Source organism: Anomaloglossus baeobatrachus, unplaced genomic scaffold, assembly GCF_048569485.1.
Source record: "Anomaloglossus baeobatrachus isolate aAnoBae1 unplaced genomic scaffold, aAnoBae1.hap1 Scaffold_3112, whole genome shotgun sequence".
NCBI lineage: Eukaryota > Metazoa > Chordata > Amphibia > Anura > Aromobatidae > Anomaloglossus > Anomaloglossus baeobatrachus.
The window spans coordinates 25,047-44,134 of record NW_027442523.1 but is presented as its reverse complement, the minus strand read 5'-3'; the positions used below and the strand labels follow the sequence as shown (position 1 = coordinate 44,134).

The 19,088-nt window shown below is 47.0% G+C and overlaps 11 non-coding genes across 11 annotated transcripts; all 11 read right to left on the bottom strand.

Moving 5' to 3' along the window:
- Positions 1 to 1,203: 1,203 nt before the first annotated feature.
- LOC142268851 (U2 spliceosomal RNA) lies at positions 1,204 to 1,394 on the bottom strand. The gene has a single exon (XR_012734439.1). It is a non-coding gene; the product is annotated as a U2 spliceosomal RNA (small nuclear RNA).
- Positions 1,395 to 2,781: 1,387 nt separating this feature from the next.
- Positions 2,782 to 2,972, bottom strand: LOC142268849 (U2 spliceosomal RNA). Its single transcript, XR_012734438.1, has one exon. It is a non-coding gene; the product is annotated as a U2 spliceosomal RNA (small nuclear RNA).
- A 1,387-nt stretch (positions 2,973 to 4,359) lies between these two features.
- On the bottom strand, positions 4,360 to 4,550 carry LOC142268848 (U2 spliceosomal RNA). The gene has a single exon (XR_012734437.1). It is a non-coding gene; the product is annotated as a U2 spliceosomal RNA (small nuclear RNA).
- A 1,387-nt stretch (positions 4,551 to 5,937) lies between these two features.
- Positions 5,938 to 6,128, bottom strand: LOC142268847 (U2 spliceosomal RNA). Its single transcript, XR_012734436.1, has one exon. It is a non-coding gene; the product is annotated as a U2 spliceosomal RNA (small nuclear RNA).
- A 1,387-nt stretch (positions 6,129 to 7,515) lies between these two features.
- LOC142268845 (U2 spliceosomal RNA) lies at positions 7,516 to 7,706 on the bottom strand. The gene has a single exon (XR_012734434.1). It is a non-coding gene; the product is annotated as a U2 spliceosomal RNA (small nuclear RNA).
- A 1,387-nt stretch (positions 7,707 to 9,093) lies between these two features.
- On the bottom strand, positions 9,094 to 9,284 carry LOC142268844 (U2 spliceosomal RNA). Its single transcript, XR_012734433.1, has one exon. It is a non-coding gene; the product is annotated as a U2 spliceosomal RNA (small nuclear RNA).
- A 1,387-nt stretch (positions 9,285 to 10,671) lies between these two features.
- On the bottom strand, positions 10,672 to 10,862 carry LOC142268843 (U2 spliceosomal RNA). The gene has a single exon (XR_012734432.1). It is a non-coding gene; the product is annotated as a U2 spliceosomal RNA (small nuclear RNA).
- Positions 10,863 to 12,249: 1,387 nt separating this feature from the next.
- Positions 12,250 to 12,440, bottom strand: LOC142268842 (U2 spliceosomal RNA). The gene has a single exon (XR_012734431.1). It is a non-coding gene; the product is annotated as a U2 spliceosomal RNA (small nuclear RNA).
- A 1,387-nt stretch (positions 12,441 to 13,827) lies between these two features.
- LOC142268832 (U2 spliceosomal RNA) lies at positions 13,828 to 14,023 on the bottom strand. Its single transcript, XR_012734422.1, has one exon. It is a non-coding gene; the product is annotated as a U2 spliceosomal RNA (small nuclear RNA).
- A 2,185-nt stretch (positions 14,024 to 16,208) lies between these two features.
- Positions 16,209 to 16,404, bottom strand: LOC142268834 (U2 spliceosomal RNA). Its single transcript, XR_012734424.1, has one exon. It is a non-coding gene; the product is annotated as a U2 spliceosomal RNA (small nuclear RNA).
- A 2,185-nt stretch (positions 16,405 to 18,589) lies between these two features.
- Positions 18,590 to 18,780, bottom strand: LOC142268841 (U2 spliceosomal RNA). Its single transcript, XR_012734430.1, has one exon. It is a non-coding gene; the product is annotated as a U2 spliceosomal RNA (small nuclear RNA).
- Between the last annotated feature and the right edge of the window lie 308 nt (positions 18,781 to 19,088).

Sequence of the window (19,088 nt, the reverse complement as noted above, 5' to 3'; positions counted from 1 at the left end):
CTGCAATGAATCTGAATAACTCCTCCTTTAGGGCGCAAGCAACTCCCCTCCCCCTTGCAGTCTTTCCAATTCACGATACAAAAAGACGGACAGGACAGGTTGCCTGACTTTCCGTCACTGCCACCCTTTGCCATCCTTACCCGTAGAAAGCCCTTTCATCATCCCCAAACCCTAATCTTTTCCCTTTCCTTCCCAGCCCCCAAACCCTGCCCTCTGTACCTTTCTCACCACCCGCTTCCCTTCTCCTGTCATCCCCCTACCACCCGGGAAAAAAAGAGATTGCCCCCTCCTTCCACTAGCCCACCCTCCCACCCAAAGAACAACTTCTTCTGCGCAGCTTGTTTTCTAGGCAGCAGCGCTATTGTGATGTCATCGGGGGGCATTGTGACAAGCCGCCAGTGTTCCGTCTCTTCATGTTGTGCACAGTTCAAACGGAAAATACATCAACAGGCAGACTACAGAAAAGCTTACTATCAAAGGTTAGAGGGGGGCTTTCTCAGAGGGCTTTTTACAGTTTTTCTATTCCCAATTAGCCGTTTAAGTGTACTTATTGAAAGTAGTAATTCTTTCATAGGCCGCCCTTTCTTAGTATTTGACGTTCCTTATATTGCGGTATGAGGCTTCGCAGTAGGTTGCAAACATTCATCACCCATGACTGTCCCCAATTGAGCTCAGAAGCTCAATGTCTATCATGACCTCTCTTTTAGAATGTCCAAGAGCAAGCAAACTATTCCTCCAGGAGAGGGCGCCAACAGACTACTAAAGAGATCATCATTACTCAAAGAAAACCCCAAAAACCAATGCATGATAGGAATAAACAGGTAACTTTCTTTGGAGTGGAAGCGGAGAGATCGCACCAGATGCCAATTCTAGATGTTATCACACCTGTGGTCACTGCAGCAGCAGGTGAATCCACTTTGTCCAAAAGGGATCTATTCCATTCAATTGCAAATGATCTAGATAAGACAGAGAACTGCAGCACGGGGACATAGCCGAGTTGGTCAGGTTGAGTGGTGATGAGTTTGCTATTTGGATGAATAAAGAAAGTCAAAAGTGTGAAAGATAAAAAACAAAAGGAGGAAGTGTGAAAAGTGAATGGGCCAAATTGAGGTGCATATGAAGACGTATGCTTTCTTCCAATTCATTAAATCGGGCTAATATGAATCAGGTGAATTGAGTTCTGCTTTTGGAAACTGGGTTAAGAAGGGGTGCACCGTTCCTGGAGGTACTGCAATACCAGGTCAATGCGTGGAGTGGACAGAGCAAGCTCTTTTTCCATCTCCCTGTTCTAAAAATCCATTTAATATATGGTCCCCAGATAGGGGACGTATCAGATATTAAACTGATAAGAACAGATACTACACTTGATCTTAGCCAAAAGGCCGAGAAGCGATAACCAGAATTGGTTTGGGCCTCGAGTGGCACCCTGGCCTATGCCGGACACATCTTAGGGAGAGAGAGCGAGAGGGAGACAAACCCACGCCTACACAAGACATTTTGTCACCCAAGCCAACCCTTGAAAAGGCTGCTTTGCAGAGCCAAAACAAGAAGAATGGTGCGTTTTGCAGCCGCCGCCCACTGCAATGAATCTGAATAACTCCTCCTTTAGGGCGCAAGCAACTCCCCTCCCCCTTGCAGTCTTTCCAATTCACGATACAAAAAGACGGACAGGACAGGTTGCCTGACTTTCCGTCACTGCCACCCTTTGCCATCCTTACCCGTAGAAAGCCCTTTCATCATCCCCAAACCCTAATCTTTTCCCTTTCCTTCCCAGCCCCCAAACCCTGCCCTCTGTACCTTTCTCACCACCCGCTTCCCTTCTCCTGTCATCCCCCTACCACCCGGGAAAAAAAGAGATTGCCCCCTCCTTCCACTAGCCCACCCTCCCACCCAAAGAACAACTTCTTCTGCGCAGCTTGTTTTCTAGGCAGCAGCGCTATTGTGATGTCATCGGGGGGCATTGTGACAAGCCGCCAGTGTTCCGTCTCTTCATGTTGTGCACAGTTCAAACGGAAAATACATCAACAGGCAGACTACAGAAAAGCTTACTATCAAAGGTTAGAGGGGGGCTTTCTCAGAGGGCTTTTTACAGTTTTTCTATTCCCAATTAGCCGTTTAAGTGTACTTATTGAAAGTAGTAATTCTTTCATAGGCCGCCCTTTCTTAGTATTTGACGTTCCTTATATTGCGGTATGAGGCTTCGCAGTAGGTTGCAAACATTCATCACCCATGACTGTCCCCAATTGAGCTCAGAAGCTCAATGTCTATCATGACCTCTCTTTTAGAATGTCCAAGAGCAAGCAAACTATTCCTCCAGGAGAGGGCGCCAACAGACTACTAAAGAGATCATCATTACTCAAAGAAAACCCCAAAAACCAATGCATGATAGGAATAAACAGGTAACTTTCTTTGGAGTGGAAGCGGAGAGATCGCACCAGATGCCAATTCTAGATGTTATCACACCTGTGGTCACTGCAGCAGCAGGTGAATCCACTTTGTCCAAAAGGGATCTATTCCATTCAATTGCAAATGATCTAGATAAGACAGAGAACTGCAGCACGGGGACATAGCCGAGTTGGTCAGGTTGAGTGGTGATGAGTTTGCTATTTGGATGAATAAAGAAAGTCAAAAGTGTGAAAGATAAAAAACAAAAGGAGGAAGTGTGAAAAGTGAATGGGCCAAATTGAGGTGCATATGAAGACGTATGCTTTCTTCCAATTCATTAAATCGGGCTAATATGAATCAGGTGAATTGAGTTCTGCTTTTGGAAACTGGGTTAAGAAGGGGTGCACCGTTCCTGGAGGTACTGCAATACCAGGTCAATGCGTGGAGTGGACAGAGCAAGCTCTTTTTCCATCTCCCTGTTCTAAAAATCCATTTAATATATGGTCCCCAGATAGGGGACGTATCAGATATTAAACTGATAAGAACAGATACTACACTTGATCTTAGCCAAAAGGCCGAGAAGCGATAACCAGAATTGGTTTGGGCCTCGAGTGGCACCCTGGCCTATGCCGGACACATCTTAGGGAGAGAGAGCGAGAGGGAGACAAACCCACGCCTACACAAGACATTTTGTCACCCAAGCCAACCCTTGAAAAGGCTGCTTTGCAGAGCCAAAACAAGAAGAATGGTGCGTTTTGCAGCCGCCGCCCACTGCAATGAATCTGAATAACTCCTCCTTTAGGGCGCAAGCAACTCCCCTCCCCCTTGCAGTCTTTCCAATTCACGATACAAAAAGACGGACAGGACAGGTTGCCTGACTTTCCGTCACTGCCACCCTTTGCCATCCTTACCCGTAGAAAGCCCTTTCATCATCCCCAAACCCTAATCTTTTCCCTTTCCTTCCCAGCCCCCAAACCCTGCCCTCTGTACCTTTCTCACCACCCGCTTCCCTTCTCCTGTCATCCCCCTACCACCCGGGAAAAAAAGAGATTGCCCCCTCCTTCCACTAGCCCACCCTCCCACCCAAAGAACAACTTCTTCTGCGCAGCTTGTTTTCTAGGCAGCAGCGCTATTGTGATGTCATCGGGGGGCATTGTGACAAGCCGCCAGTGTTCCGTCTCTTCATGTTGTGCACAGTTCAAACGGAAAATACATCAACAGGCAGACTACAGAAAAGCTTACTATCAAAGGTTAGAGGGGGGCTTTCTCAGAGGGCTTTTTACAGTTTTTCTATTCCCAATTAGCCGTTTAAGTGTACTTATTGAAAGTAGTAATTCTTTCATAGGCCGCCCTTTCTTAGTATTTGACGTTCCTTATATTGCGGTATGAGGCTTCGCAGTAGGTTGCAAACATTCATCACCCATGACTGTCCCCAATTGAGCTCAGAAGCTCAATGTCTATCATGACCTCTCTTTTAGAATGTCCAAGAGCAAGCAAACTATTCCTCCAGGAGAGGGCGCCAACAGACTACTAAAGAGATCATCATTACTCAAAGAAAACCCCAAAAACCAATGCATGATAGGAATAAACAGGTAACTTTCTTTGGAGTGGAAGCGGAGAGATCGCACCAGATGCCAATTCTAGATGTTATCACACCTGTGGTCACTGCAGCAGCAGGTGAATCCACTTTGTCCAAAAGGGATCTATTCCATTCAATTGCAAATGATCTAGATAAGACAGAGAACTGCAGCACGGGGACATAGCCGAGTTGGTCAGGTTGAGTGGTGATAAGTTTGCTATTTGGATGAATAAAGAAAGTCAAAAGTGTGAAAGATAAAAAACAAAAGGAGGAAGTGTGAAAAGTGAATGGGCCAAATTGAGGTGCATATGAAGACGTATGCTTTCTTCCAATTCATTAAATCGGGCTAATATGAATCAGGTGAATTGAGTTCTGCTTTTGGAAACTGGGTTAAGAAGGGGTGCACCGTTCCTGGAGGTACTGCAATACCAGGTCAATGCGTGGAGTGGACAGAGCAAGCTCTTTTTCCATCTCCCTGTTCTAAAAATCCATTTAATATATGGTCCCCAGATAGGGGACGTATCAGATATTAAACTGATAAGAACAGATACTACACTTGATCTTAGCCAAAAGGCCGAGAAGCGATAACCAGAATTGGTTTGGGCCTCGAGTGGCACCCTGGCCTATGCCGGACACATCTTAGGGAGAGAGAGCGAGAGGGAGACAAACCCACGCCTACACAAGACATTTTGTCACCCAAGCCAACCCTTGAAAAGGCTGCTTTGCAGAGCCAAAACAAGAAGAATGGTGCGTTTTGCAGCCGCCGCCCACTGCAATGAATCTGAATAACTCCTCCTTTAGGGCGCAAGCAACTCCCCTCCCCCTTGCAGTCTTTCCAATTCACGATACAAAAAGACGGACAGGACAGGTTGCCTGACTTTCCGTCACTGCCACCCTTTGCCATCCTTACCCGTAGAAAGCCCTTTCATCATCCCCAAACCCTAATCTTTTCCCTTTCCTTCCCAGCCCCCAAACCCTGCCCTCTGTACCTTTCTCACCACCCGCTTCCCTTCTCCTGTCATCCCCCTACCACCCGGGAAAAAAAGAGATTGCCCCCTCCTTCCACTAGCCCACCCTCCCACCCAAAGAACAACTTCTTCTGCGCAGCTTGTTTTCTAGGCAGCAGCGCTATTGTGATGTCATCGGGGGGCATTGTGACAAGCCGCCAGTGTTCCGTCTCTTCATGTTGTGCACAGTTCAAACGGAAAATACATCAACAGGCAGACTACAGAAAAGCTTACTATCAAAGGTTAGAGGGGGGCTTTCTCAGAGGGCTTTTTACAGTTTTTCTATTCCCAATTAGCCGTTTAAGTGTACTTATTGAAAGTAGTAATTCTTTCATAGGCCGCCCTTTCTTAGTATTTGACGTTCCTTATATTGCGGTATGAGGCTTCGCAGTAGGTTGCAAACATTCATCACCCATGACTGTCCCCAATTGAGCTCAGAAGCTCAATGTCTATCATGACCTCTCTTTTAGAATGTCCAAGAGCAAGCAAACTATTCCTCCAGGAGAGGGCGCCAACAGACTACTAAAGAGATCATCATTACTCAAAGAAAACCCCAAAAACCAATGCATGATAGGAATAAACAGGTAACTTTCTTTGGAGTGGAAGCGGAGAGATCGCACCAGATGCCAATTCTAGATGTTATCACACCTGTGGTCACTGCAGCAGCAGGTGAATCCACTTTGTCCAAAAGGGATCTATTCCATTCAATTGCAAATGATCTAGATAAGACAGAGAACTGCAGCACGGGGACATAGCCGAGTTGGTCAGGTTGAGTGGTGATGAGTTTGCTATTTGGATGAATAAAGAAAGTCAAAAGTGTGAAAGATAAAAAACAAAAGGAGGAAGTGTGAAAAGTGAATGGGCCAAATTGAGGTGCATATGAAGACGTATGCTTTCTTCCAATTCATTAAATCGGGCTAATATGAATCAGGTGAATTGAGTTCTGCTTTTGGAAACTGGGTTAAGAAGGGGTGCACCGTTCCTGGAGGTACTGCAATACCAGGTCAATGCGTGGAGTGGACAGAGCAAGCTCTTTTTCCATCTCCCTGTTCTAAAAATCCATTTAATATATGGTCCCCAGATAGGGGACGTATCAGATATTAAACTGATAAGAACAGATACTACACTTGATCTTAGCCAAAAGGCCGAGAAGCGATAACCAGAATTGGTTTGGGCCTCGAGTGGCACCCTGGCCTATGCCGGACACATCTTAGGGAGAGAGAGCGAGAGGGAGACAAACCCACGCCTACACAAGACATTTTGTCACCCAAGCCAACCCTTGAAAAGGCTGCTTTGCAGAGCCAAAACAAGAAGAATGGTGCGTTTTGCAGCCGCCGCCCACTGCAATGAATCTGAATAACTCCTCCTTTAGGGCGCAAGCAACTCCCCTCCCCCTTGCAGTCTTTCCAATTCACGATACAAAAAGACGGACAGGACAGGTTGCCTGACTTTCCGTCACTGCCACCCTTTGCCATCCTTACCCGTAGAAAGCCCTTTCATCATCCCCAAACCCTAATCTTTTCCCTTTCCTTCCCAGCCCCCAAACCCTGCCCTCTGTACCTTTCTCACCACCCGCTTCCCTTCTCCTGTCATCCCCCTACCACCCGGGAAAAAAAGAGATTGCCCCCTCCTTCCACTAGCCCACCCTCCCACCCAAAGAACAACTTCTTCTGCGCAGCTTGTTTTCTAGGCAGCAGCGCTATTGTGATGTCATCGGGGGGCATTGTGACAAGCCGCCAGTGTTCCGTCTCTTCATGTTGTGCACAGTTCAAACGGAAAATACATCAACAGGCAGACTACAGAAAAGCTTACTATCAAAGGTTAGAGGGGGGCTTTCTCAGAGGGCTTTTTACAGTTTTTCTATTCCCAATTAGCCGTTTAAGTGTACTTATTGAAAGTAGTAATTCTTTCATAGGCCGCCCTTTCTTAGTATTTGACGTTCCTTATATTGCGGTATGAGGCTTCGCAGTAGGTTGCAAACATTCATCACCCATGACTGTCCCCAATTGAGCTCAGAAGCTCAATGTCTATCATGACCTCTCTTTTAGAATGTCCAAGAGCAAGCAAACTATTCCTCCAGGAGAGGGCGCCAACAGACTACTAAAGAGATCATCATTACTCAAAGAAAACCCCAAAAACCAATGCATGATAGGAATAAACAGGTAACTTTCTTTGGAGTGGAAGCGGAGAGATCGCACCAGATGCCAATTCTAGATGTTATCACACCTGTGGTCACTGCAGCAGCAGGTGAATCCACTTTGTCCAAAAGGGATCTATTCCATTCAATTGCAAATGATCTAGATAAGACAGAGAACTGCAGCACGGGGACATAGCCGAGTTGGTCAGGTTGAGTGGTGATGAGTTTGCTATTTGGATGAATAAAGAAAGTCAAAAGTGTGAAAGATAAAAAACAAAAGGAGGAAGTGTGAAAAGTGAATGGGCCAAATTGAGGTGCATATGAAGACGTATGCTTTCTTCCAATTCATTAAATCGGGCTAATATGAATCAGGTGAATTGAGTTCTGCTTTTGGAAACTGGGTTAAGAAGGGGTGCACCGTTCCTGGAGGTACTGCAATACCAGGTCAATGCGTGGAGTGGACAGAGCAAGCTCTTTTTCCATCTCCCTGTTCTAAAAATCCATTTAATATATGGTCCCCAGATAGGGGACGTATCAGATATTAAACTGATAAGAACAGATACTACACTTGATCTTAGCCAAAAGGCCGAGAAGCGATAACCAGAATTGGTTTGGGCCTCGAGTGGCACCCTGGCCTATGCCGGACACATCTTAGGGAGAGAGAGCGAGAGGGAGACAAACCCACGCCTACACAAGACATTTTGTCACCCAAGCCAACCCTTGAAAAGGCTGCTTTGCAGAGCCAAAACAAGAAGAATGGTGCGTTTTGCAGCCGCCGCCCACTGCAATGAATCTGAATAACTCCTCCTTTAGGGCGCAAGCAACTCCCCTCCCCCTTGCAGTCTTTCCAATTCACGATACAAAAAGACGGACAGGACAGGTTGCCTGACTTTCCGTCACTGCCACCCTTTGCCATCCTTACCCGTAGAAAGCCCTTTCATCATCCCCAAACCCTAATCTTTTCCCTTTCCTTCCCAGCCCCCAAACCCTGCCCTCTGTACCTTTCTCACCACCCGCTTCCCTTCTCCTGTCATCCCCCTACCACCCGGGAAAAAAAGAGATTGCCCCCTCCTTCCACTAGCCCACCCTCCCACCCAAAGAACAACTTCTTCTGCGCAGCTTGTTTTCTAGGCAGCAGCGCTATTGTGATGTCATCGGGGGGCATTGTGACAAGCCGCCAGTGTTCCGTCTCTTCATGTTGTGCACAGTTCAAACGGAAAATACATCAACAGGCAGACTACAGAAAAGCTTACTATCAAAGGTTAGAGGGGGGCTTTCTCAGAGGGCTTTTTACAGTTTTTCTATTCCCAATTAGCCGTTTAAGTGTACTTATTGAAAGTAGTAATTCTTTCATAGGCCGCCCTTTCTTAGTATTTGACGTTCCTTATATTGCGGTATGAGGCTTCGCAGTAGGTTGCAAACATTCATCACCCATGACTGTCCCCAATTGAGCTCAGAAGCTCAATGTCTATCATGACCTCTCTTTTAGAATGTCCAAGAGCAAGCAAACTATTCCTCCAGGAGAGGGCGCCAACAGACTACTAAAGAGATCATCATTACTCAAAGAAAACCCCAAAAACCAATGCATGATAGGAATAAACAGGTAACTTTCTTTGGAGTGGAAGCGGAGAGATCGCACCAGATGCCAATTCTAGATGTTATCACACCTGTGGTCACTGCAGCAGCAGGTGAATCCACTTTGTCCAAAAGGGATCTATTCCATTCAATTGCAAATGATCTAGATAAGACAGAGAACTGCAGCACGGGGACATAGCCGAGTTGGTCAGGTTGAGTGGTGATGAGTTTGCTATTTGGATGAATAAAGAAAGTCAAAAGTGTGAAAGATAAAAAACAAAAGGAGGAAGTGTGAAAAGTGAATGGGCCAAATTGAGGTGCATATGAAGACGTATGCTTTCTTCCAATTCATTAAATCGGGCTAATATGAATCAGGTGAATTGAGTTCTGCTTTTGGAAACTGGGTTAAGAAGGGGTGCACCGTTCCTGGAGGTACTGCAATACCAGGTCAATGCGTGGAGTGGACAGAGCAAGCTCTTTTTCCATCTCCCTGTTCTAAAAATCCATTTAATATATGGTCCCCAGATAGGGGACGTATCAGATATTAAACTGATAAGAACAGATACTACACTTGATCTTAGCCAAAAGGCCGAGAAGCGATAACCAGAATTGGTTTGGGCCTCGAGTGGCACCCTGGCCTATGCCGGACACATCTTAGGGAGAGAGAGCGAGAGGGAGACAAACCCACGCCTACACAAGACATTTTGTCACCCAAGCCAACCCTTGAAAAGGCTGCTTTGCAGAGCCAAAACAAGAAGAATGGTGCGTTTTGCAGCCGCCGCCCACTGCAATGAATCTGAATAACTCCTCCTTTAGGGCGCAAGCAACTCCCCTCCCCCTTGCAGTCTTTCCAATTCACGATACAAAAAGACGGACAGGACAGGTTGCCTGACTTTCCGTCACTGCCACCCTTTGCCATCCTTACCCGTAGAAAGCCCTTTCATCATCCCCAAACCCTAATCTTTTCCCTTTCCTTCCCAGCCCCCAAACCCTGCCCTCTGTACCTTTCTCACCACCCGCTTCCCTTCTCCTGTCATCCCCCTACCACCCGGGAAAAAAAGAGATTGCCCCCTCCTTCCACTAGCCCACCCTCCCACCCAAAGAACAACTTCTTCTGCGCAGCTTGTTTTCTAGGCAGCAGCGCTATTGTGATGTCATCGGGGGGCATTGTGACAAGCCGCCAGTGTTCCGTCTCTTCATGTTGTGCACAGTTCAAACGGAAAATACATCAACAGGCAGACTACAGAAAAGCTTACTATCAAAGGTTAGAGGGGGGCTTTCTCAGAGGGCTTTTTACAGTTTTTCTATTCCCAATTAGCCGTTTAAGTGTACTTATTGAAAGTAGTAATTCTTTCATAGGCCGCCCTTTCTTAGTATTTGACGTTCCTTATATTGCGGTATGAGGCTTCGCAGTAGGTTGCAAACATTCATCACCCATGACTGTCCCCAATTGAGCTCAGAAGCTCAATGTCTATCATGACCTCTCTTTTAGAATGTCCAAGAGCAAGCAAACTATTCCTCCAGGAGAGGGCGCCAACAGACTACTAAAGAGATCATCATTACTCAAAGAAAACCCCAAAAACCAATGCATGATAGGAATAAACAGGTAACTTTCTTTGGAGTGGAAGCGGAGAGATCGCACCAGATGCCAATTCTAGATGTTATCACACCTGTGGTCACTGCAGCAGCAGGTGAATCCACTTTGTCCAAAAGGGATCTATTCCATTCAATTGCAAATGATCTAGATAAGACAGAGAACTGCAGCACGGGGACATAGCCGAGTTGGTCAGGTTGAGTGGTGATGAGTTTGCTATTTGGATGAATAAAGAAAGTCAAAAGTGTGAAAGATAAAAAACAAAAGGAGGAAGTGTGAAAAGTGAATGGGCCAAATTGAGGTGCATATGAAGACGTATGCTTTCTTCCAATTCATTAAATCGGGCTAATATGAATCAGGTGAATTGAGTTCTGCTTTTGGAAACTGGGTTAAGAAGGGGTGCACCGTTCCTGGAGGTACTGCAATACCAGGTCAATGCGTGGAGTGGACAGAGCAAGCTCTTTTTCCATCTCCCTGTTCTAAAAATCCATTTAATATATGGTCCCCAGATAGGGGACGTATCAGATATTAAACTGATAAGAACAGATACTACACTTGATCTTAGCCAAAAGGCCGAGAAGCGATAACCAGAATTGGTTTGGGCCTCGAGTGGCACCCTGGCCTATGCCGGACACATCTTAGGGAGAGAGAGCGAGAGGGAGACAAACCCACGCCTACACAAGACATTTTGTCACCCAAGCCAACCCTTGAAAAGGCTGCTTTGCAGAGCCAAAACAAGAAGAATGGTGCGTTTTGCAGCCGCCGCCCACTGCAATGAATCTGAATAACTCCTCCTTTAGGGCGCAAGCAACTCCCCTCCCCCTTGCAGTCTTTCCAATTCACGATACAAAAAGACGGACAGGACAGGTTGCCTGACTTTCCGTCACTGCCACCCTTTGCCATCCTTACCCGTAGAAAGCCCTTTCATCATCCCCAAACCCTAATCTTTTCCCTTTCCTTCCCAGCCCCCAAACCCTGCCCTCTGTACCTTTCTCACCACCCGCTTCCCTTCTCCTGTCATCCCCCTACCACCCGGGAAAAAAAGAGATTGCCCCCTCCTTCCACTAGCCCACCCTCCCACCCAAAGAACAACTTCTTCTGCGCAGCTTGTTTTCTAGGCAGCAGCGCTATTGTGATGTCATCGGGGGGCATTGTGACAAGCCGCCAGTGTTCCGTCTCTTCATGTTGTGCACAGTTCAAACGGAAAATACATCAACAGGCAGACTACAGAAAAGCTTACTATCAAAGGTTAGAGGGGGGCTTTCTCAGAGGGCTTTTTACAGTTTTTCTATTCCCAATTAGCCGTTTAAGTGTACTTATTGAAAGTAGTAATTCTTTCATAGGCCGCCCTTTCTTAGTATTTGACGTTCCTTATATTGCGGTATGAGGCTTCGCAGTAGGTTGCAAACATTCATCACCCATGACTGTCCCCAATTGAGCTCAGAAGCTCAATGTCTATCATGACCTCTCTTTTAGAATGTCCAAGAGCAAGCAAACTATTCCTCCAGGAGAGGGCGCCAACAGACTACTAAAGAGATCATCATTACTCAAAGAAAACCCCAAAAACCAATGCATGATAGGAATAAACAGGTAACTTTCTTTGGAGTGGAAGCGGAGAGATCGCACCAGATGCCAATTCTAGATGTTATCACACCTGTGGTCACTGCAGCAGCAGGTGAATCCACTTTGTCCAAAAGGGATCTATTCCATTCAATTGCAAATGATCTAGATAAGACAGAGAACTGCAGCACGGGGACATAGCCGAGTTGGTCAGGTTGAGTGGTGATGAGTTTGCTATTTGGATGAATAAAGAAAGTCAAAAGTGTGAAAGATAAAAAACAAAAGGAGGAAGTGTGAAAAGTGAATGGGCCAAATTGAGGTGCATATGAAGACGTATGCTTTCTTCCAATTCATTAAATCGGGCTAATATGAATCAGGTGAATTGAGTTCTGCTTTTGGAAACTGGGTTAAGAAGGGGTGCACCGTTCCTGGAGGTACTGCAATACCAGGTCAATGCGTGGAGTGGACAGAGCAAGCTCTTTTTCCATCTCCCTGTTCTAAAAATCCATTTAATATATGGTCCCCAGATAGGGGACGTATCAGATATTAAACTGATAAGAACAGATACTACACTTGATCTTAGCCAAAAGGCCGAGAAGCGATAACCAGAATTGGTTTGGGCCTCGAGTGGCACCCTGGCCTATGCCGGACACATCTTAGGGAGAGAGAGCGAGAGGGAGACAAACCCACGCCTACACAAGACATTTTGTCACCCAAGCCAACCCTTGAAAAGGCTGCTTTGCAGAGCCAAAACAAGAAGAATGGTGCGTTTTGCAGCCGCCGCCCACTGCAATGAATCTGAATAACTCCTCCTTTAGGGCGCAAGCAACTCCCCTCCCCCTTGCAGTCTTTCCAATTCACGATACAAAAAGACGGACAGGACAGGTTGCCTGACTTTCCGTCACTGCCACCCTTTGCCATCCTTACCCGTAGAAAGCCCTTTCATCATCCCCAAACCCTAATCTTTTCCCTTTCCTTCCCAGCCCCCAAACCCTGCCCTCTGTACCTTTCTCACCACCCGCTTCCCTTCTCCTGTCATCCCCCTACCACCCGGGAAAAAAAGAGATTGCCCCCTCCTTCCACTAGCCCACCCTCCCACCCAAAGAACAACTTCTTCTGCGCAGCTTGTTTTCTAGGCAGCAGCGCTATTGTGATGTCATCGGGGGGCATTGTGACAAGCCGCCAGTGTTCCGTCTCTTCATGTTGTGCACAGTTCAAACGGAAAATACATCAACAGGCAGACTACAGAAAAGCTTACTATCAAAGGTTAGAGGGGGGCTTTCTCAGAGGGCTTTTTACAGTTTTTCTATTCCCAATTAGCCGTTTAAGTGTACTTATTGAAAGTAGTAATTCTTTCATAGGCCGCCCTTTCTTAGTATTTGACGTTCCTTATATTGCGGTATGAGGCTTCGCAGTAGGTTGCAAACATTCATCACCCATGACTGTCCCCAATTGAGCTCAGAAGCTCAATGTCTATCATGACCTCTCTTTTAGAATGTCCAAGAGCAAGCAAACTATTCCTCCAGGAGAGGGCGCCAACAGACTACTAAAGAGATCATCATTACTCAAAGAAAACCCCAAAAACCAATGCATGATAGGAATAAACAGGTAACTTTCTTTGGAGTGGAAGCGGAGAGATCGCACCAGATGCCAATTCTAGATGTTATCACACCTGTGGTCACTGCAGCAGCAGGTGAATCCACTTTGTCCAAAAGGGATCTATTCCATTCAATTGCAAATGATCTAGATAAGACAGAGAACTGCAGCACGGGGACATAGCCGAGTTGGTCAGGTTGAGTGGTGATGAGTTTGCTATTTGGATGAATAAAGAAAGTCAAAAGTGTGAAAGATAAAAAACAAAAGGAGGAAGTGTGAAAAGTGAATGGGCCAAATTGAGGTGCATATGAAGACGTATGCTTTCTTCCAATTCATTAAATCGGGCTAATATGAATCAGGTGAATTGAGTTCTGCTTTTGGAAACTGGGTTAAGAAGGGGTGCACCGTTCCTGGAGGTACTGCAATACCAGGTCAATGCGTGGAGTGGACAGAGCAAGCTCTTTTTCCATCTCCCTGTTCTAAAAATCCATTTAATATATGGTCCCCAGATAGGGGACGTATCAGATATTAAACTGATAAGAACAGATTTTGATTTAATGAAGCTTTCCAAAGCACCACAAAAAATGCATGACCGAAGTCACACCAAAAACAGTGCAAAGGCTAGGATTCGTGTGGACCCCACCGTGAGGAGAGGGTCCCCAAAAATCAACCCCGTCCCTCCGAGCCAGAAGGCCACAGCAAGGGTCAGGGATCTTCGGTGCTCCCCCAAGCCGAAGCCTGGTTGAGCCTTGTCGTTGCTCCCAGCGTCCACCCAGGCATCTTACCCAAGTGGAGTAGAGAGCTACTAGTTGTTGGTTTCGCAGCCGAAACTGCCCGGACCGTCAACCGGTGTTGGTTTCTCAGCCCAAGGCTAACCGGACCTCCAACCGGGTGTTGGTTTCTCAGCCGAAGCTGACCCAGACCTCCAACCGGGTGTTGGTTTCTCAGCCGAAGCTGACCCAGACCTCCAACCGGGTGTTAGTTTCTCAGCCCAAAGCTGACCAGACCTCCGACCGGGATTATAAAAATTTCCCTTCCTAGCCAGAAGGCCGGGATAGGATAATATGCTCAAAAAGTATGAAAAGGCAAGGTACGGTGTGCTACAGAGCCCAAGGCTTGCCGGGGTCCCAAGCCAGCAAGCTCAGACTCACTCCAGGGTCGTCAGTCCTGGGGCACGTTGTACCATAGCCCCCCACCCTTACTCAGTCTAATAGCCTCGATCCTGGTAGGGCCATGTTTTCCTCTAGATGAATATACTATCCACCCAGAGTACTAGCAAGCGCAACCTTCCAGTGTGCATTGTATCATTGTACTAAGGTGGCCTGGAGCTTAAACCACCTCTTCGAACAACACTACACTTGATCTTAGCCAAAAGGCCGAGAAGCGATAACCAGAATTGGTTTGGGCCTCGAGTGGCACCCTGGCCTATGCCGGACACATCTTAGGGAGAGAGAGCGAGAGGGAGACAAACCCACGCCTACACAAGACATTTTGTCACCCAAGCCAACCCTTGAAAAGGCTGCTTTGCAGAGCCAAAACAAGAAGAATGGTGCGTTTTGCAGCCGCCGCCCACTGCAATGAATCTGAATAACTCCTCCTTTAGGGCGCAAGCAACTCCCCTCCCCCTTGCAGTCTTTCCAATTCACGATACAAAAAGACGGACAGGACAGGTTGCCTGACTTTCCGTCACTGCCACCCTTTGCCATCCTTACCCGTAGAAAGCCCTTTCATCATCCCCAAACCCTAATCTTTTCCCTTTCCTTCCCAGCCCCCAAACCCTGCCCTCTGTACCTTTCTCACCACCCGCTTCCCTTCTCCTGTCATCCCCCTACCACCCGGGAAAAAAAGAGATTGCCCCCTCCTTCCACTAGCCCACCCTCCCACCCAAAGAACAACTTCTTCTGCGCAGCTTGTTTTCTAGGCAGCAGCGCTATTGTGATGTCATCGGGGGGCATTGTGACAAGCCGCCAGTGTTCCGTCTCTTCATGTTGTGCACAGTTCAAACGGAAAATACATCAACAGGCAGACTACAGAAAAGCTTACTATCAAAGGTTAGAGGGGGGCTTTCTCAGAGGGCTTTTTACAGTTTTTCTATTCCCAATTAGCCGTTTAAGTGTACTTATTGAAAGTAGTAATTCTTTCATAGGCCGCCCTTTCTTAGTATTTGACGTTCCTTATATTGCGGTATGAGGCTTCGCAGTAGGTTGCAAACATTCATCACCCATGACTGTCCCCAATTGAGCTCAGAAGCTCAATGTCTATCATGACCTCTCTTTTAGAATGTCCAAGAGCAAGCAAACTATTCCTCCAGGAGAGGGCGCCAACAGACTACTAAAGAGATCATCATTACTCAAAGAAAACCCCAAAAACCAATGCATGATAGGAATAAACAGGTAACTTTCTTTGGAGTGGAAGCGGAGAGATCGCACCAGATGCCAATTCTAGATGTTATCACACCTGTGGTCACTGCAGCAGCAGGTGAATCCACTTTGTCCAAAAGGGATCTATTCCATTCAATTGCAAATGATCTAGATAAGACAGAGAACTGCAGCACGGGGACATAGCCGAGTTGGTCAGGTTGAGTGGTGATGAGTTTGCTATTTGGATGAATAAAGAAAGTCAAAAGTGTGAAAGATAAAAAACAAAAGGAGGAAGTGTGAAAAGTGAATGGGCCAAATTGAGGTGCATATGAAGACGTATGCTTTCTTCCAATTCATTAAATCGGGCTAATATGAATCAGGTGAATTGAGTTCTGCTTTTGGAAACTGGGTTAAGAAGGGGTGCACCGTTCCTGGAGGTACTGCAATACCAGGTCAATGCGTGGAGTGGACAGAGCAAGCTCTTTTTCCATCTCCCTGTTCTAAAAATCCATTTAATATATGGTCCCCAGATAGGGGACGTATCAGATATTATACTGATAAGAACAGATTTTGATTTAATGAAGCTTTCCAAAGCACCACAAAAAATGCATGACCGAAGTCACACCAAAAACAGTGCAAAGGCTAGGATTCGTGTGGACCCCACCGTGAGGAGAGGGTCCCCAAAAATCAACCCCGTCCCTCCGAGCCAGAAGGCCACAGCAAGGGTCAGGGATCTTCGGTGCTCCCCCAAGCCGAAGCCTGGTTGAGCCTTGTCGTTGCTCCCAGCGTCCACCCAGGCATCTTACCCAAGTGGAGTAGAGAGCTACTAGTTGTTGGTTTCGCAGCCGAAACTGCCCGGACCGTCAACCGGTGTTGGTTTCTCAGCCCAAGGCTAACCGGACCTCCAACCGGGTGTTGGTTTCTCAGCCGAAGCTGACCCAGACCTCCAACCGGGTGTTGGTTTCTCAGCCGAAGCTGACCCAGACCTCCAACCGGGTGTTAGTTTCTCAGCCCAAAGCTGACCAGACCTCCGACCGGGATTATAAAAATTTCCCTTCCTAGCCAGAAGGCCGGGATAGGATAATATGCTCAAAAAGTATGAAAAGGCAAGGTACGGTGTGCTACAGAGCCCAAGGCTTGCCGGGGTCCCAAGCCAGCAAGCTCAGACTCACTCCAGGGTCGTCAGTCCTGGGGCACGTTGTACCATAGCCCCCCACCCTTACTCAGTCTAATAGCCTCGATCCTGGTAGGGCCATGTTTTCCTCTAGATGAATATACTATCCACCCAGAGTACTAGCAAGCGCAACCTTCCAGTGTGCATTGTATCATTGTACTAAGGTGGCCTGGAGCTTAAACCACCTCTTCGAACAACACTACACTTGATCTTAGCCAAAAGGCCGAGAAGCGATAACCAGAATTGGTTTGGGCCTCGAGTGGCACCCTGGCCTATGCCGGACACATCTTAGGGAGAGAGAGCGAGAGGGAGACAAACCCACGCCTACACAAGACATTTTGTCACCCAAGCCAACCCTTGAAAAGGCTGCTTTGCAGAGCCAAAACAAGAAGAATGGTGCGTTTTGCAGCCGCCGCCCACTGCAATGAATCTGAATAACTCCTCCTTTAGGGCGCAAGCAACTCCCCTCCCCCTTGCAGTCTTTCCAATTCACGATACAAAAAGACGGACAGGACAGGTTGCCTGACTTTCCGTCACTGCCACCCTTTGCCATCCTTACCCGTAGAAAGCCCTTTCATCATCCCCAAACCCTAATCTTTTCCCTTTCCTTCCCAGCCCCCAAACCCTGCCCTCTGTACCTTTCTCACCACCCGCTTCCCTTCTCCTGTCATCCCCCTACCACCCGGGAAAAAAAGAGATTGCCCCCTCCTTCCACTAGCCCACCCTCCCACCCAAAGAACAACTTCTTCTGCGCAGCTTGTTTTCTAGGCAGCAGCGCTATTGTGATGTCATCGGGGGGCATTGTGACAAGCCGCCAGTGTTCCGTCTCTTCATGTTGTGCACAGTTCAAACGGAAAATACATCAACAGGCAGACTACAGAAAAGCTTACTATCAAAGGTTAGAGGGGGGCTTTCTCAGAGGGCTTTTTACAGTTTTTCTATTCCCAATTAGCCGTTTAAGTGTACTTATTGAAAGTAGTAATTCTTTCATAGGCCGCCCTTTCTTAGTATTTGACGTTCCTTATATTGCGGTATGAGGCTTCGCAGTAGGTTGCAAACATTCATCACCCATGACTGTCCCCAATTGAGCTCAGAAGCTCAATGTCTATCATGACCTCTCTTTTAGAATGTCCAAGAGCAAGCAAACTATTCCTCCAGGAGAGGGCGCCAACAGACTACTAAAGAGATCATCATTACTCAAAGAAAACCCCAAAAACCAATGCATGATAGGAATAAACAGGTAACTTTCTTTGGAGTGGAAGCGGAGAGATCGCACCAGATGCCAATTCTAGATGTTATCACACCTGTGGTCACTGCAGCAGCAGGTGAATCCACTTTGTCCAAAAGGGATCTATTCCATTCAATTGCAAATGATCTAGATAAGACAGAGAACTGCAGCACGGGGACATAGCCGAGTTGGTCAGGTTGAGTGGTGATGAGTTTGCTATTTGGATGAATAAAGAAAGTCAAAAGTGTGAAAGATAAAAAACAAAAGGAGGAAGTGTGAAAAGTGAATGGGCCAAATTGAGGTGCATATGAAGACGTATGCTTTCTTCCAATTCATTAAATCGGGCTAATATGAATCAGGTGAATTGAGTTCTGCTTTTGGAAACTGGGTTAAGAAGGGGTGCACCGTTCCTGGAGGTACTGCAATACCAGGTCAATGCGTGGAGTGGACAGAGCAAGCTCTTTTTCCATCTCCCTGTTCTAAAAATCCATTTAATATATGGTCCCCAGATAGGGGACGTATCAGATATTAAACTGATAAGAACAGATACTACACTTGATCTTAGCCAAAAGGCCGAGAAGCGATAACCAGAATTGGTTTGGGCCTCGAGTGGCACCCTGGCCTATGCCGGACACATCTTAGGGAGAGAGAGCGAGAGGGAGACAAACCCACGCCTACACAAGACATTTTGTCACCCAAGCCAACCCTTGAAAAGGCTGCTTTGCAGAGCCAAAACAAGAAGAATGGTGCGTTTTGCAGCCGCCGCCCACTGCAATGAATCTGAATAACTCCTCCTTTAGGGCGCAAGCAACTCCCCTCCCCCTTGCAGTCTTTCCAATTCACGATACAAAAAGACGGACAGGACAGGTTGCCTGACTTTCCGTCACTGCCAC